The 18527-nt window shown below is 40.5% G+C and overlaps 1 long non-coding RNA gene across 1 annotated transcript in view; it reads left to right on the forward strand.

Moving 5' to 3' along the window:
- Nucleotides 1–12110: 12110 nt before the first annotated feature.
- The window catches only part of LOC119617204, a 13585-nt gene continuing 7168 nt past the window's right edge, over nucleotides 12111–18527 (forward strand). The window contains exons 1-2 of the long non-coding RNA XR_005233427.1: nucleotides 12111–12339; nucleotides 17228–17293. This is a non-coding gene — a long non-coding RNA (uncharacterized LOC119617204). The remainder of the gene's footprint in view (nucleotides 12340–17227; nucleotides 17294–18527) is intronic.

Below are 18527 nucleotides of genomic sequence, written 5' to 3' on the forward strand. Positions count from 1 at the left end.
AGTCACGTGCACTGCTGCCAGCTGTTAAGTTTTGTTTTGCTCCATCAGACTGCCAAAACGGTAATTGTAACATTTTTTTCTTATCTTATCCTTAATACTACTGTGTGCGCGTGCGCGCGTGTGTGAGTGAGTGAGAGACAGAGAGAGAGAGTGTGTGTGAAGAACGCTGATGAGATATGAAATAACCAGTAGCCAATTGAATAAGCTACCCTTTTGGATTTATATATTTGTAAATCTGACTCTGTGCCTCACCAACCATGAACCTCACCGCACGTCACTGGGGTGTATATACATTTTAGATAAATTCTTCATTATTGTGAGTGTACTGCACTGCAGCACACCAGTTAGCGCCAGTGCAAATTATGTTTATGGCAGAATCAAACTTCTTATTCCATAATATAGCCACACATGACCATCTACTTGCTTTGCCCAACTTACAGCTGGTACAGTACTACCAAGAATCAGTGCAGGTCAACCGTTAATTGTTAACAAAATAGAGTTTTTACTGGCGGTGATAAAATTGCTTTAGAATTTTACTGACCACAGTAAAACTGGTAGCCAATATCAGAATTTTTGCTGACAGTCAGAAAACTAATAGGTAAAGATGTTTTATTGACATCAATGAAACTGGTATTTAGCATTAGAGTTTTAACTCTTAAAGTGTCTTCAAAAGGTGGATGTTTTTCTGGGTCTTCATAATTACTGCAGTGATGTATTGATCAAGAGAAATGACTTTACAGACATAAGTTATTCTTGGAACAGTGAGAATTTATTCAAAATAACAGTCTGTGCCGAATCCCCTGTTCCTCTCGGGGCTGCTTCTTTTTTATAAACATTTACCACACCCAGGTGTAGAATGACACACACACACATCCTACTGGGATGGACTTTAACAGTATGGATTCAAGTACATTCAATTCCCTTTATGGTGATAAGCTGGGGTCTTCAGACGTGCAACAGATAACTTTCCATATTCGCCTTTGTGTAGTTGCTTTCGACAACCAAGAGCTTAGGAGCGCACAGTTCACTTCCCAAAAAGGGATTATACCTGAAGACAATGTTCTCAACTTGGAAGTCAGGCCCCATTGCAATACAGTACAGATGTAGCCCAGACACCTCACTCTCAACCAAAATAAAAACTAATATGTAAACATTGATGTACACCAACCTCTACATAATATTATGATACAATTTTTTACTTTTTTATTAATAACAATAGAACAATACAGAACATACAACACGGACAAAAATAATTTCAACGACCATTTTACATTCTTTCCAGATAAAATATTTTGAATATTCCTATCTAACTAATATTACTTTTACCAAAAAAATAACGTTGGGGGAAAAAAATAGAAGAAACAAAATCACAGTAAAATAAAGATTTTAAAGCAAAAATAAAAATAAAACTTGGGGTTTATATCAAATTAAATTCAGATATAACTGCAAAGAGTTTGATGGCAGAACACATTTCAGTTGAGGAGCCCTGATGGAGGCTAGATAATGGCATGTGCTATATACTGTATACAGTGCACAAAAGTGTAATTTATTTCTCTAGAGGACCCTGGGATAGGCAGCTGCCCACAGAGTCAGGTGGCTCTTCCTCTGTCATCTGGGGACCACCATCAGACAGCAGTGATCCAGTCAGCAGCTCTGGAGAACATCAGACAAAAACTGGAAATCAGTGAATCACCAGAGAAGAAAATGATGATAATTGCAGAGGAGCAGCAGAGGATCAAGGAGCACACTTTGCAGGAGAACCTGAGAACAATGGCCTCCCAGTTACCTCTCAACATCAAAGTCAATAACAAAGGTAACATTATTTACAGATGTTTGAGTTAGATTTAGTCTGTTCACTTTGTGTTCCTTGTTACTTCATAATTTGTAGCAAATCTGTTTTATCTGTTTTATGCAGTGCCTCAGGCAATCAAAGTGCTCACAGGCAGAATGTGTTTAGAGGAGCTTTAAAGTGTCAAAGATTCTTGTTTCCTGAACCCTATGTAGTTAAAGTTCTGAATCAGAGTTGAAGTAGTGCCATCTTTATTATGCCAGATTTTTTGAAAAACATGCAGTGAATTCTCTCATACAAAATCAAATCATGGATATTAATGTCTTATTTAAAAAATTATTTAACATTCAAATGTGCTATTTTCAAAAACACTGAAAAAGCTTTTGGTTTTGTTTTTATTTTGTACCATGACGTTAATTTTTTTTCCACAGGAGTAGGTTGTTAAAAATTGTATCACAACTTTATCTATTGTTATGTTTTTTATTATATTTGATGTGACAATGACAAGGATTGAATTTTTGCACAAGATAGAGGGTCCAAGTCTGGTAGTGCATGTACCGTTTGAGGTGGAACCAAAGCAATAGTTACTAGGACTAGGGTAACATTATTCTGTGTCGGACTGGTCAGCAGTTGGGCGTGACAGGTGTAGATTCTTACTGTTAGCAGACGCTCTTGAATGTACACTTCATACAGTATGTTGGAGGATAAGAGAACTGTTAAATTGGAGTCTGTCAGTACCAAAACGACAACTACATAATGCATTCCCTGAATTAGGTTTTAGATTTTATAGACAACTATAATGCATTCTCTAAATGCATTATAGTTTCATTGCATATGCATTCCCTGAATGCATTATAGTTGTCTATAAAATCTAAACCTGGGAGGCACAGGCAGAAGAGAGCCAGGTCAAAACCAAACTTTCTTAGCAGCCTGTTGAACCAGCCCATTTCATAGCCACAGGGAGTGGTTAGATCAGATATGTAAACATTGAGATTGAACTGTTTGATGGCATTAAAGAGAGAGGAAACCATATTCCAGCAACTCTGATTGTTGCTTTGGAATGTGGATTGTGCTGAGATCACACTTTCTGTGTGACCGTGAGAATTCGTTTTGTCCAGAAGTTTGACCACTATGTCCAGAACAGAAGGGAATGATCATCATCTTTACATTCTTCACAATCAAGTCTCTAATGATGAGAGTTAACAGGGGAACAGGTTAAGAAGGTGAAGAGCTGCCTTGTTGCTTGTCTCAAACCAAGATGAAGCTGTGTGGAAGGATGGCCAATCAAGGTTTTTTCTTTCCTGCATGAGCCGCAGGAATCAGAGTGTGACCTTTGCTATCCCAGGGCAGCTGATTAAAGATGGCTTCTCTCAGGAGAGGAGGAGAATGAATGCTACAAAAAAAGTTTTGTGTTACAATTCTCAGTGAAGAGCTAAGGTGGATTGGTTCTGTGGTTCGTCTGATTAAGAGATGATGTTAAGATTGAAGCTTTTGGTCTGACTCCCAATTGAATGCACTCTGGCTGTGCTGGCTAAGGTTCTAGTTCTGGCTTTAGTGAACATGCAGCACTTGGCTCTGAAGCAGACTTGTCTGACACTACCTCTTCTTTTAAGCACTCCATTGGTGATCCTGTTTTTCCAGTTGGTGAACTCCAGCCTTCAGCTCTACCTTAGACCAGGATTGTTGCATTGAGAGAGTGGCATGATAAGGTGCTAATGTGACAACTGCCTTTCTTGATTTGGTTGCTTTTACATACATTTTTACATTCAGCTATGTGTTCCACTTTACTCATAGCTGCATTCGCCTCCATCTTGGTTTAATTATGAGTAAACTCAAAGTAAACAGTGTACTGCTCTATCCTACTCTCATTACAGATCACAAAGTCACCTGGGAACATCATAGTCTATGGGAAATTCTGCTTTATCTTATCTGTTAACCTGTCCATTACTGCTGCAAACAAGAAGGGCCCCAGAGCAAATCCCTAATTTAATTCCACACAAATCTTGAACCCATCTGTCACTCCTACTGCATATCGCACTACTGTCTTAATGTCCTTGTACATATCTTGCAGTACCCTCACATACTTCTCCACCACACCCGACTTCCTCAGACAGTACCTGTTGGTATCCTATCATCTGCTTTTTCTGCATTCATAAAGACACAACGCAGCTCCATGTGACTATACTATACTGTACTTCTCCATCAACATTTTCAAAGCAAACATCACATCTAATGTGCTCTTCCTCAACATGAAACCATACTTCTGCTTATTGATCACTACCTATCTTCTGCATGAGCTGCTGAGTCAGAAGACTGAAGCCCTTGAGCTAGAGAAGCCCTTGTAACTTCAGGTCAATTTGATCCAAAGGCCATGGGAGGGTTAACCTGACTTTGACAACTTTTTCCTGTATCTTTAAGGTATGGTCCATCAGTTTCATCCCTATGCAAGGGCATAGGAATGAGTTTACATATAGGAAACCTGACAGATCCGTCTTAACAAAAATATGTCATAAATTAACTACACTGCAAAAGATTCATGAAATGCTATTTGATCTTTTACTTTCTTCTTCTTTCTTCTACAAACTGAGTTTCAAACTAAAAAGGCATATTTTGTTTTCTTTACTTAAGGTTGATATTAAAACAGTGAATATTTTTTTGTTACTTGTGAGGATTCTTTTATGTCAGAAAGTTGTTTAATTAAAAAAACAGTTCAATTGCCAGTCAACCTATATAAATGCAGTTTTGGCCAATAATAAATGTTTTTGACCATGTTTTTAACCAATAAAATATAACAAACTTTGCACTTGTGTGTGCTAATAAATTTATTTTGTGTTACTGAAATATTTAACTTGCTAGTACCAATGCTGCCACCTGATAAAGTAAGTGTCCAGCCTGAAGATTTTAGCCATTTTGTTAGGTGGTTTGCCGACAGCACTATTTTTCCAAGAAACATTTGAAAAAAATGTTTCTTTCTCAAGGTCCGGCACCAGAAGGACCACCAGGCTGTTTAGGATGAACACGATGAAAATCGCAGATGAGGGACTTGTCGATGACATGACGGTCAGGAACCCACAAACGCTCCTCAGGACCGTAACCCTCCCAGTCAACCAGGTAGTGGATGAACCTACCCCAACGCCTAGAGTGGAGAACGCGATGCACTGAGTTTACAGGACCCTCATCAAGGAACCGGGCGGGAGGAGGGAGCCTGGAGGAGGGTAAAAATCTGGATGTACAGAAGGGCTTGACACAGGAGACATGGAAAGTGGGGTGAACTTGCATAGAGGATGGTAAATGGAGGCGGACAGCAACAGGGTTAACAACCTTGGCGATAGGAAAAGGCCCCACAAAGCGAGGGGCCAACTTCTTACTTTTGACGCGCAGGGGTAGATCCCTCCTAGACAGCCAGACCTTCTGACCCACCAGGTAGGCAGGAGCAGGAATCCTACGCCGGTTAGCCAAACAAGAGTAAACAGCAGATGTCTTTAAAAGGGTCTGGCGTGCTCGCCTCCAGACTCTGTGGCGTCTTTGATCTGAGGCATGAACAGAGGGGACCATTGCAGAACGTTCCTGGAGGGAGAAGATGGGAGGTTGGTAACCATACACAGTGTAGAAGGGAGACAAACCTGTGGCGATGGAGGGTAGCGAGTTAATCGCATGTTCCACCCATGGAAGAACTGAAGTCCACTTGGTCTGATCCTGCTCACATAACATACAGAGCTTGCATCGTTCTGACTGGGTGTCGGTCTTAGGGTGAAAACCAGAGGAGAGGCTCACCTGGATCCCCAGTTGCCCACAGAACTCCCTCCAGAAGCAAGAGACGAACTGGGGTCCTCGGTCGGACACAATGTCTGTTGGTAATCCATGAAGCCTGAATACTTCTCTTGCCAGGACATGCCAAGTTCCTGGGCTGAGGACATTACATAGGGGAACCAGGTGAGTCATTTTGGAGAAGCTGTCGAAGATCGTGAGGATGGTGGTAAAACCCGCAGAGGTAGGTAGTCCGGTGATGAAGTCCATGGTGATGTGGGACCATGGGCGATGTGGGACTGGTAGAGGATGGAAAAGACCTGCAGGGGGTCGTCGATGGGGAGGACATGCCCTTGGAACAGCTTGACGTAGGTTGGCCTCTCTGACTTGACTCTCCACCTCGAGGCGAGTCACTGCTAACCGGACAGATTTGGGCAGGATGTAGTTGTAGGCAGGGTCGGCGGTGTCCAAGGAGGGGTCCGGGACAGGGCATCTGGCTTGGTGTTTTTTAGTAACTGGTCTGTAAAGGTAAAAACAAAGCTCAAGAAAAAAAGAACCCACCTGGCTTGTCTTGGATTCAGCCTCTTGGCAGTCCTAAGATACTGGAAATTCTTGTGGTCAGTCCAGACCAGAAATGGTTCTTTGGCCCCCTCCAACCAGTGCCTCCATTCCTCTAGAGCCAGTTTGACGGCGAGCAGTTCACGGTCTCCTACATCGTAGTTGTGTTCAGCCGGCGACAAACCTGTGGAAAAGAAAGCAAATGGGTGTGCCTTACCATCCTCAAATCTTTGGCTCAGGATGGCATCAACTCCAGAGTCCAAGGCATCAACCTCTATGATGAACTTCCGCAATAAGTCAGGAGAGTGGAGAATGGGGGCAGAAGTTAATAGCAGTTTTAACATCTTGAAAACTATATCTGCAGAGGGACTCCATAGAAACCGAGACTTGGGAGAAGTGAGTGCGTGCAATGTAGCAGCCACCATGCTGTAATTACGGATGAAGCGGCGATAGAAATGGGTAAAACACAGAAACCTCTGGAGCTGCTTCTTGTCCTTGGCTGCGGGCCAGTCCAAGACTGTGGAGATCTTAGTTGGTTTCATAGACAGTTGGTTAGGAGAAATTACAAAACCCCAAACGGACGTCTTGGACACGTGGAACTCCCACTTCTCTGCTTTCACAAAAAGATTATTCTGGAGAAGGCGTAGTAGAACAGAGCGTACCTGGGAGATATGCGTGGGAAGGTCCCTAGAAAACACCAAGATGTCATCAAGATAAACAAAAACCAATTGACCTATCATGTCTCTTAAGACATCATTAATCAGTGCCTGAAACACTGCCGGGTCTTTGGTTGACATTACAAGGTACTCGTAATGACCTGTTGAAGTGTTGAAGGCAGTCTTCCACTCATCCCCCTCACGGTACGCATAAGGTGGTAAGCATTCCTGAGGTCCAGCTTAGTAAAAATCATACCTCTCTGGATGCGTTTGAAGGCGGTATTCATGATGGGAAGAGGATATCGGTTCTTCACTGTGATTTCATTAAGGCCTCAATAATCGATACATGGCCGAAGGGATCCGTCCTTCTTAACCACAAAAAAGAAACCAGCACCAACAGGGGACAAAGAAGGACAGATGATACCTGCTTGTAATGTCAGACCAAGCAGGTTGATCGCACAATTGTAAGGGTCATGAGGTGGCAAGGTGGAGGCCCGGTGCTTACTGAAGACCTCCTTGAGGTGATGGTACTCCCTGGGGACCTTCGAGACATTGGGTTCCTCCAGTTGGGAATCGGGAGAGGACACCTCAGGAGATTTGGACGCCTGGAGACAAGAGGAGAGGCAACGGGAGCTCCAACCCAAAACATCACCTCGAGTCCAGTCCATGTGGGGGTTGTGACGGCAAAACCAGGTGGCACCGAGGATGACCGGGATGTCGGGAGAGTTGATAATGAGGAATGCGGTGGACTCATGATGATTTCCTCTGATGGTGAGGTTGAGGGGCTCGGTTTCCAGCTTGACCTGATAGAGAACATGTCCGTCAATAGCTTGCACCTCAGTGTTTCTAGTACTTGGGTGTAACTTTAATTTAAGGGAATGAGCAAGTTCTGTGTCCATAAATTCAGTGTCTGCCCCAGAATCTACAAACACTAACAAGGGATATTGTTGACCATTAATGTGAAACAATGCCTGAACAGTAACTAGGGAAGAGAGCGAAAAGAGTGTGAAAGTCAATGATGTACTCGCTGACACGCCTCTTGCCTTGCAAGATCCTCCATAATCCCGTTGCAGCCTCCTGTTCGGGGGAGATTGGGTCAAATACCCAGATCAGCTCCTGAGCAAAGCTCCTGTAGTTGTAACAGATTGGTGAGTCCAGTTGCCATAACGTAGTGCCCCAGATCTTAGCCTTGCCAGTCAGAAGTGAGATCACAAAAGCAACCTGAGCCCGGTCGGAGGGAAATGAAGAAGGCAGGAGCTCAAAATGAATCTCACACTGAGTGAGAAACAGGCGGCACTGGTTGGACTCACCATTAAAAGTCTCCGGAGGAGTCAGACGAGGCTCAAGAGAGGGCGAGACCTGATACCACCGTGCAGGATTACATGGTTGAGCCTCCGGGACACTAGAGGGAGCTGCAGTAACAGTCAGCTTGGTCAGGAGTGACGTAATCTCCTACATGTTAGCCTCCAGCCTGGTAATAGCATTCTCTACCCCAGAACGCAACTTCTGTGTGGGCAACAGATCCATCTTGGCCAGATTATACTGACAAGATTCACTGGAAGGATCCGGTAAATTAACCACAACACCAGAGTAAACGTTAACGAAACTTTATTGGATCGCTGAGAGAATGTTAACCTCAGGAGCGGGGAGGAGAGCGACTGCCGGGAGCAGTGGAGCGTAGGCTTGGCTCGGCAGACAGAGCAGGTAAGCAGTAGAGACAGGAACTTGCTCATGGTCAGACAGGCGTAGGTTGGTAACGGGAAAGCTGAGAGCGGCTAACTTATCCAGTGGGGCAGGCAGAGAGTCTAGGTCCGAGTTACAGGCAGAGGTCGTAGTCCAGATTTCAGTCCACCAGCAGTAGCCCGATAAGGGCAAGGTGTTCCCTTGAAGGAATTCAGTGTCATGTTTTTGGGAATATGTTTCACCCACATGCAGAAGAAGCCCTCAGAAGAAACCAGAATTTATTGAGAAGATTAATGCAAAATTGTCAGAAGGCGTGATGACGGAGACGAACCAAGAGCACAGACTCAGAGTAAAGGTAATTTATTTAACTAAAGGATAAACAAAACCAAAACGCTGACATGGCAGCCAAAACTGAAGACTAAACTAAAATCAAAAAACTAAAGACAGGAACAAAATACAAACTGGAGCAGGGAGCAGGAACATGATCAGGACCGGGAACAGACAGGACAGAAACAGAACACAACCATGAACAACAACAATGGACCAGAGGGGTATGGAAGGAAATGACTGGGTTTTAAAGCACAGAGGATAACAAGATAAGTGGACTTAGGTGTGTGGGAATAATCACAGGCAGGTGGAGATGGGTGTGGCAGGGAAACCGAGAGCGAGAGTGACTGGGGAGGAGTAAATGACAACACCAACATGAGAGACAAAAACTGAACCCAAACACAGCAAACCAAGAAGATAAACAAAACCAGAATAACTAAATGAAAATGAAACAAGACCTAAACAAAGAAACACACACAACCAGATAACAGAATAAAAATAAAACAAAACAAAAAAAACAAAAAAACAAATCCCTACAAAAATGTGCAATTGATGTTTCTCCAGAGGTGGAATCTGGAAGCTGCTATGGTCAGCATACAGACGGGACCTCTGGGAGCAGACAGAGGAGAGGTGACTGACAAACCAGGTTTGGAACAGAATAATGCAGATGAGTGCTTACTTGGAATGAGGAGACTGCACCACTAGGTAGAGGTGAAAGGGATCTGTGGGGGTTGGTGAAGGGTTGTTGATGGTATCAAAGATAATCCAAGAACTGGAGCGGCAGCAAAGAAAATGCAGAGGACTGTTTGGCGAGGAATTCGGTGGAGGACGGATCAGGCTCAATGGAACAACGAGAGAAGCAAGGAACAAGGAACCAGGAACAGCCAGTCGATAGTAGACGACATCTGGAATTTACTGCAGGTTATTAGATGACTGAGTTTAACCCAGAGACGGAAACCGGAATGGAATCCAGAATCACACTGAGGGAAACCTGAAGCAATGAATGGAGAACACAGGGTAAATCTCAGAATAGGCAATGATAAAAATCACAAAGTTCGTTGAGCGCTCGAGGGCTAGGAGTTACCACGAGGGTTAACACTCTGGTGTCGAAGGACTGGCAGGCGCCTCTTCTTAAGCTCCCCTTGATGAACACGGATGATTTGCAGGTATGTAAAAACACACCTGCTGCAGCCTGCCCTACCAGCCGAGCTCCTTGGCGCCATCTTGTGGTAAACTGAAAAAAAGGCTGACTGATAAGAACACAGATCCCAACTTTCAGGACTCTTTTTTTCCACTTCCTTCATGTAAATAATGGCCACAGTGGGTGACACTGGAGATCCCATGGCACAACCATGCTTTTGTCTGTAAAAATTGTCATTATATTTGAAATGAGTGGTGGGAATACAGTCCTCCAGCAGGGTACAGATCTGGTCTGGGTGAAATTAATCCTGTTGTTTAAGTCATTGTCTCTTAGAAGTTGTTTTCTGATGGCTTTCACAGCTTCTGACGTGTGTATGCAAGTGAAAAGTGAGGTGACAATAAAAGATACAAGGGTTTCTCCCGGAGCTAGCTTCAAATGTTGAACTTTGTTAGCAAAATCAATTAGGTTCTCTATGTGATGAGGTGTGTTTCCAGCAAGAGAAGCTAAAATACCAGCAAGATATTTTGGAGTATTTTATGTCACTGAGTTTATGCTGCTGACAATGGGTCTGAGTGTTGTTCCTATTTTGTATATTTTAGGGAGTCCATATAAACATGGAGTGGTATAATCTGTGTTACAATGATCAATTGATTGTTTTGTCCTTTTTAAGTTTTTGCAGTTAGTCTGTGACCTAGATTTTGTAGTTGTTGGTTAAGTTCCTCTTTAAGGTCTCATAGGTGGTGCTCTTGCTCAGTAAGTGTTGTACATCTTTCTTTGTGAGCTGGCAAAATAGTTATGTTTTGGTTCTGGCTGAGAGATGTTATAGCTTTCTTTCCTGTGTTGTGAGATTTGAAGGAGGTGGCTTGGCAATGGAGAGGGTTGCTGTTACCTTCATTCTGAGTTGTTCTGCCAGGTTGTTTTCCCTAATAGCAGATTTAGTGGCAGCGATAAGTCTCACAAAAGGTATTTCTTGTGGAGAAATGGCAAAATTCAGTCAAGGGAACTTGCAGACTATAGGAAACAGAAATTGTTCATTGAATGTACAACTATAACTAATAAACTTTTGGAGTCATGTAAATGGACTGTACCTATATAGCACCTTTCTAGCCAACCAGGCTACTCAAAGTACTTCACAACACAATATGTGCCCTCATTTATCCATCCACACACACATTCATACAGCACTCTACAAAGTTAATCTGAATAAATCATTCTATAGAGTCTAATCAGTGCTTTATTCATTGACCGATGGGGCACACATTGGAAGCAATGAGTGGTTTAGTGTCTTGCCCTGGGACATATGCTGCCAGGACTCGAACCTCCAATCCTTCTTGGAGGACAACTGCTCAAACCACTGACCAAGAGCTGCCCAATCAAAGAATGAATAAAGACTATGGGAGTAGGACTTTTCTGCTGCCTTATTAGTATTTATCAGATCAATTCAACAACAACATTCACTATAGCCAGAACAAAAATTGCTATAATTTGGTCAATTTTACATAATTTATTGAGCTAAAGTTTGATGTGGTTGTAGCTGAAAGTCATTTACAGCACATACTCCGAGTGCTAACACATCTCACAAGTTCACAAAATCATGCATTTACCAGGTTTAACCAAAAAAGGCCATAACTCTGTCTCTTACCAGCATAAGATTATCTTTCTTTAAAACTCAGGCATGAAAGGAATCAGGCAATATTCATTCTGTTAAGAAATGCTAGGCCTTTAATTTAAGTCTGTTCCCTTCAGTCATTTTTCACCATTTTGGTAAAATCCACGTTTCTGTCCTTAATGCCATGTCTTTCTAACACCTCCTCATCACCTCTGTTCCTTTCACCTCTATGTCTTCTGAAGTTTGCTCCAATCACCACCATCTCCTCCCTGTGGACACTCGCTATCACTTCATCCAACTTACTGCAGAAGTACTGTTTCTCTGAATGAGACGGTTAATGGTCCCACAGGTCTGTAGACTGTATAGAAGTTAAAGCTCTACTCCATACATAATTTAAAGATGGTTTTTTTTGTTGACCATTTATGGAGTCCCTTTAATCCTCTGTAAAAACATTGATCTGCAGGCAGCTTGATTCCTATTAGTGGTGAAATAAAAGTTTGAATAAAAGAAAGAAACAGCTGAAAAACTGGAATTTTTCTTTATCAACTATGTGAGCCACAGTTAACATGAGTAAATGTCTAACATCTTTTGACAGCTGTGTATCTCCAGAGCTCTTTAATAAAGCTGTCTTTATCCTGTCACACTGTGAATTATCACCAGCTCTCAAGCTTCTTCTCTTCACTTTCTAAATGCTCATATTGAGTTTTTCTCTCTCCTTCTGTTCTTCCTCTCCTGACAGATGATAGACAAGAGGCCACATTGAACCTGTCTACCAATGGCATTAGCAGCATCAACATGTCAATAGAAATAAATGGAGTTGTCTACACAGGTAAATAGAGGAGCTGTTGCTGCTGTAATTGCAGGCAGGAAATTCAATAAGCACCCCAGTGCTTAGTCTTCTCTGCATTTTGATGTCTGTGCTATAAAATCCATCATGATGAGGTGGCAGCCCAACAGAGCTGAAAAAGTTAAATATCTTCAAATTGGGCCTGTGGATTTCAGGTCGATGGGACTGTGTGTGTGTGGTTTCTCTCTATGACACAGTATTTGGTAACTACAGTGTTTATGTGATTGGCCCTGTTTTACATAAAACTGACACTTTATTCTGTCCTTGTGTTTGGAGAGCCAAACAGTGAAATCAAAAAATAGTATTATTATTAGTTTCCAGTCTATATGATGTTGCAGCTCTGCACGTCTTTCCAGGATAGACAAATACAGTGACAGACATTGTCTCAGACTGATTGCTGTTGAACATGCAGCATTTTACTACTAATTGTATATAGTTTGCAGTCATAGTAAAAAGAAAGTTCACCCTCTTTTAGTTCAAATCAATTCAGTTTACTTACTGTATAAAAATAGTGCCAATTCGTAACAAGTCATCTCAGGACACAATACAAAAAAGCAAAATAAATCCAATTCAGAGCCAGATTCAAATCCTGTTACTGTCAATTGATCTCTTATTATAATACAATATATTTACATACAATTCATTATGAAACTTCAGAGGCTGTGGTAGCTTGGTGGTCAGTGCTGCAGTCTTGTAATTCTGAGAAACCCAGGTTGCAGCAAGAGGGCATAAAAGAATTGGTAAAAGACCTTTGTGTTCACTGTGGCAAAGAAAAGAGCAGCCAAAAGAAGAACATTATGAAATTTCAGTTTGTCAAAAGGTATCTAAGAAAGTCAACAAACCTTCACTTCATCGCAATCCCCCATCCTAAGCAGTGCAATGACAATGGTAAAAATGAATGACAGTTTTAACTGTAAGAAACCTCCAGTAGACCCAGGATGTGGCCATCTGCCTCGGCTGACAGAGGACAGGAAATGGACACAGACAAACACAGAAGGTCTAGTTACTTTGGAAAGAAAAACAGTTTCATGACAGCAATAACTATGTGTAAACATGGAGAGAAGAATACAAAAACACATAACAGATTCCACCATGTCATTATTTATTAACAAAATTGGCCTGCACGGCTGGAGGTGGTGGCATGACTGGGTTGGGGGGCTGGTACCCTGCAACTTGCCCCGTACCTCTTTATTCTGGGGGCTGCTGACCCTGTGCCACACTGACGACCTACCTCCTCCTGTTCCCTGCTCCAATACACCTGATTTGAATCAATGGGCGATCAACAGGCTTTTGCAGAACTTGAAGAGGGATTTTAACCACTGAATCAGGTGTGTTGGAGCAGGGCAAAATGTCAAACATGCAGGATGGTGGCCCTCGAGGACCAGGATTGGCCACCCCCAGGTCTAGATGGTGGGCCTTCTACTGTTCACACAACTATGCATCTCCAAGTGGCATACAAGCACATATACACCCAAATAACATGAACACACCTTTTTTAATGTATTTTATTTATTTTTTATATACAGTATGTCTTTCTGTTACACATACGCTTACCCCACCACCACCACAACCACCACACACACACCAATTCACAAACAGCCCTGATGGTTGAAGGTCATACAAACAAATTACTATTACAACAATGTTACCTGCCTACTCTGATGCTAGATTCAGTCTTAATTCAATAAAGTAAATTATGGAATTAGGATTTCACCTTGAGATATCCTTTTTTAGAGCAAATCTGTTGCGGCACACATAGGCAGCCATCCTCTCTATATGGTATACCTGAAATACCATAACAAGACAAAATTTAAAAAACAAATAAATAAACAAAATGTAAAAGCTATGAGTGAAAAACTGGTTCCAGCCTTGTCACTTCCACATGATTTAATAGTATCAGTATCAGTGAGGTCCTGCTGATCAAACATGATCATCATCAGTGTGAGCAACTCTCTAAAAGCAGGAGTTTTGTCAGGAGCATACATGCTCTGGAGCATACACGTGTGTTAACACAAAGATGGAAAGATATCAGCAATGACCTTAGAGAAGCAACTGTTGCTGGCTATCAATCTGAGAAGGGTCCAGGGTAATTTCCAAACAATTCAAAGTCTATCATTCTACAGAGAGAAAGAGTATTGACAAGAGGAAAACATTTAAGACAGCTGGCAGTCTTCCCAGGAGTGGGGAACACATTCACACAGCTCCTCTTCAAAAGGTTCTGTCATTTCTGTTGTTCTTCGTTTTTTTTACTAGTCACGTGAACTATATCGCACAACCCTGCCCCAGCAATTTCTGTTGAGATGGCTGCGTTTTCATCTGTACTGAAATAAGCACAAAAAGAAAGCTCCGTCTGCATATGCTTGTGTTTTTAACTTTGAGCCTAAAGTCCTCAAGTGTTGCCAACTGAACAAAACCTGTAGGCATCATTCCAGACAATGAAGTTAGCATGGGGTTTTGCACATTTCCATATTGAGTTCATTATTGATTATTGATACAGCTGAAGTTTTTCTTGGAAAAGGGTGTATGCCATGTTTTTGTACCTTTGCACCCTTTATACATGAGGCCCATTTTTAATGCCTTAATGCAGAAAACCCTTGAACTGAGAGGGTGTACATTCTTTTTATCATGACTGTAGATATGTTATTTAAAGTATTTATAAGTTACACTATCCTAATATGAGCTTTGATACTAAAGTTTAAGCTGCTCCTTACATTGAAGTCTATCATATTTCAAAACAACATTACAGAATTTGTCTGTTGTTTGACTCATTCTACAGTTGTGTGATGTAACATAATAGTTCAAAACAATTGTTTTAAAACTTGTACATAAATAATAAATAATATAAATATTTGTTTTCATGCTGAAGAAGCTACAAAAATTGGACAAAAAAACAAGCAAATTTATAAAGACTTTCCATATGTTTCAAATCAAGGAAACAGCATGTCTTGAGATTTTATAATGTTGTTGGTCTGTAACCTGGTTTCATGAAGCAAAATATGCATGCCAAACTCACATTTAAAAAAATCAGTAAGAAATGTTTGTTTGTAGAGAATAATGACCCATTAGTGTATCTATGCAACTTTTGTTCTCACATCAAACACAATTTCAATTATACCATGTTTGAAAAGAACATAAAATGTTACAGAAAGAAAAACCCACTGACATAACTTGAAACTGACAAAAGTAATAAGACAAAACAAATGACTAAAAATCAACTGATGAATTTTGTTGTTTTTTTTTAAATTTTGGTTTAACAGAATTTTTTTTAAAAATGACCAAACTAATGAAACTGGTTAGTAAAAAAGGTTGGTATCCCTAAAAAAGTACTTACTGTACCATTTGGAATATGATGTGTACCGCACTGAACATGACCTACGCTAAAGACAGGAGTTGTCTCAGGAGCTTAGAAAAAAATATATAACTTGCATGCTAAAGGTCAAGCCTATAAGCAACAATGCCCTTTAATACCAAGCAAAAATTCTCCCAAGGGAGACAAAGAACTTTGAACTCCAAGCAGTCTGATGTTCCTGCAACTACAACTGCAAATATTTAGATGTTGATGGTTGGCTAAAAAACTGTACAGCAATGCACTGAGGAGGTATGAGACAGCAACAGAAAAGACAAAACAATCATAAGTTTGCAGCTGTGTTCTGTTTTTCCCTTAATCCCCATTATTGCAAACAATACTATTTTAAGTAAAATGCTTAAAAAAGATCTGGATCTCCTTTTGTTTTTCTCCTTTTTCTGATAGGCAAAGCTATGTGATCGAATTTCTGAAAAACAAGGACTTCTCTTTGCTGTACTACTAGCAACATGCTGAATATTCACACTTAGTTTTTGATACATAAATAACAAGAGCTTTATTTTATTTATTTGTCATGCAGGAGTTGGAACTTTAAACCTATATGTTTTACTTTGTTTTGTATGTCTTTGTTTTCATTTTATTTTGTGATCCACTGTAAGTGCCAAAGTTGATTGTTAAAAATAAAAATGAAATAAAATTAATTTATCATTAATTGCATGAGCTTCGGTGGAAAATTAGTCATTTAGATTACTTGATTAATTGAAAAAATTAGTAGATACATTAATCTAAATAAAAATAGGCATTAGTGGTAGCCCTAATATAATGATAAGAACATTTTACCTAAAGTGAAACATGGAATATTCTGGGTCTGCTTTGCTGCATCTGACACAGGGTGTCTTGAATCTGTTCAGCGTACAATGAAATCTGAAGACTATCTGACATTCTGCGGTAAAATGTGCTGCCCAGTGTCAGAAGGTTTGGTCTCAGGTACAGGCCATAGGTCCCCCAATGGGATAATGACTCAAACCGCAAAGCTAAAACCACCCAAAAATGACTAAGAACAAAAACATTTAAGTGGCCTGCTGAGCCCTGATCAAAATCCTTTTGAACATCTGTCAAAGGAGCTGCAACATGGAGAAGGAACTCTTCAAAACTGGGACAGCTGGAGCAGTTTGTTCATAAGGAATGAGCCAAAACACCTGTTTACAGGTGAAGTTACATGAATCACTTGATTGCAGTGATTACCTCAAAATGTTGTGCAATAAAATTTTAAGTTGAGGGTACTATCATTTTTGTGAAGGATAGTTTCTTTAGTTTGTTTTAATAGAATAGAAAAATATTTCCAATAAACCAAAATTCAAAAGCAATGAAAAATTTCAGCTGATTTTTAGTATTTTTTCATTACTTTTGTTTCAAGTTATTTCAGTGACCATTGTCAGTTTTACTTTTGCAGACAAACAAATTTGTCTGCATCTGCACATGTTTTAAAGTATGTCAGGCAGTTTAATAACTCAAATCATCTGAAACGGCCATCTGAAACTGACTTAGTCTATATTTTCTTCTCAGGCATCCTCTTTGCCCAACAGTCGGCAGTAGATGAGATGGTAGAACATCGTGGAAAACACAACTACTGTAAGACTCAGGGAAAAAACAGTGCTACATATTTTGAGCCCTCTTGTTCCTCCTTGTCTTCACTCCATGGACACAGAACCTCATTTCCATGAGATCTCTAGCATTTCCAAAGTGTGAAACAGTTCTTTTGTGGTCACCTAAGATGCAACTTGAAAAAATCTAAGTGAAAATTCACTTCTGTGCTCTCTTGATGGCAGCAGAAACAATACCTTTCACCAAAAAATATTCTGCTTTTCTGACTAACCTTAGAAACTCACTGATACTAGTTTATACCAAAGAAGAGACCTGAATGCATACTACTTCAATTAATTGATTGTGAACTTCTGCAGCTACAGTCCATTATGAAGATCGACATCTGAGTGTCTGTCTATACTATTTTGCTTTGTTTTTGTTAGAAACTTCAGACAAAAAGCCATATATATGCTAAAAAGTGTTACATTCATGTACCTTCACAATATTATGGGGTGGAAGGGTTTATGTTTACATACAGTATTCCATATCAGCATGAATATTATATAAATTTAATTAATTTGCTTGCAATTCCAGAGAGGCCTACCACTAATCAATAAGAACATTAATTCAAGAAACCACCATTTAGGTCAATTAGTCTATTATACTTTTTTTAAACAACACTTCAAAATCTGTACAGTTTTTAAACATAGCACAAGTGATTGAGAACTACTTCCCTAATACAAACTTTGACTGTGAGGCTAAGCAGTGTTATCCCCCAGCATTTGGAACAAAGTCTACATCCCAGTTTTAAAAATAAGGACCACAAAACTGGTCTGCTACTTCACAGGTGTTGTCATGGTCCTTCTTGTGACATTAAAGAAGTGTGCCAACCATGACAGCCCTGCAATGTCCAGAGCTTTTAGCATCTTGTTCACTCCTAGCATTCCTGGCACCATGGAATTTTAAGTGGCATACAAAATGATTTCTCAAAATCCTGCTAAGTGCTCAATATACAGGTGCTGGTCATAAAATTAGAATATCATGAAAAAGTAGATTGATTTCAGTAATTCCATTTAAAAAGTGAAACTTGTATATTATATTCATACATTACATACAAACTCATATATAGAGAGAGTTTTGGTCTAACACAACATGTCAAACAAGCAACACACACTCAAGGTCACACACTGGACCTGGTTATCAGTAAGGGTGTGAATATTTCTAATGTCTCTGTAACTGATGTCGCCCTGTCGGATCACTTTGCTGTTATCTTTGACACTTC

This window comes from Kryptolebias marmoratus, linkage group LG1 (genome assembly GCF_001649575.2).
Source record: "Kryptolebias marmoratus isolate JLee-2015 linkage group LG1, ASM164957v2, whole genome shotgun sequence".
NCBI classification, from domain to species: Eukaryota; Metazoa; Chordata; class Actinopteri; order Cyprinodontiformes; family Rivulidae; genus Kryptolebias; species Kryptolebias marmoratus.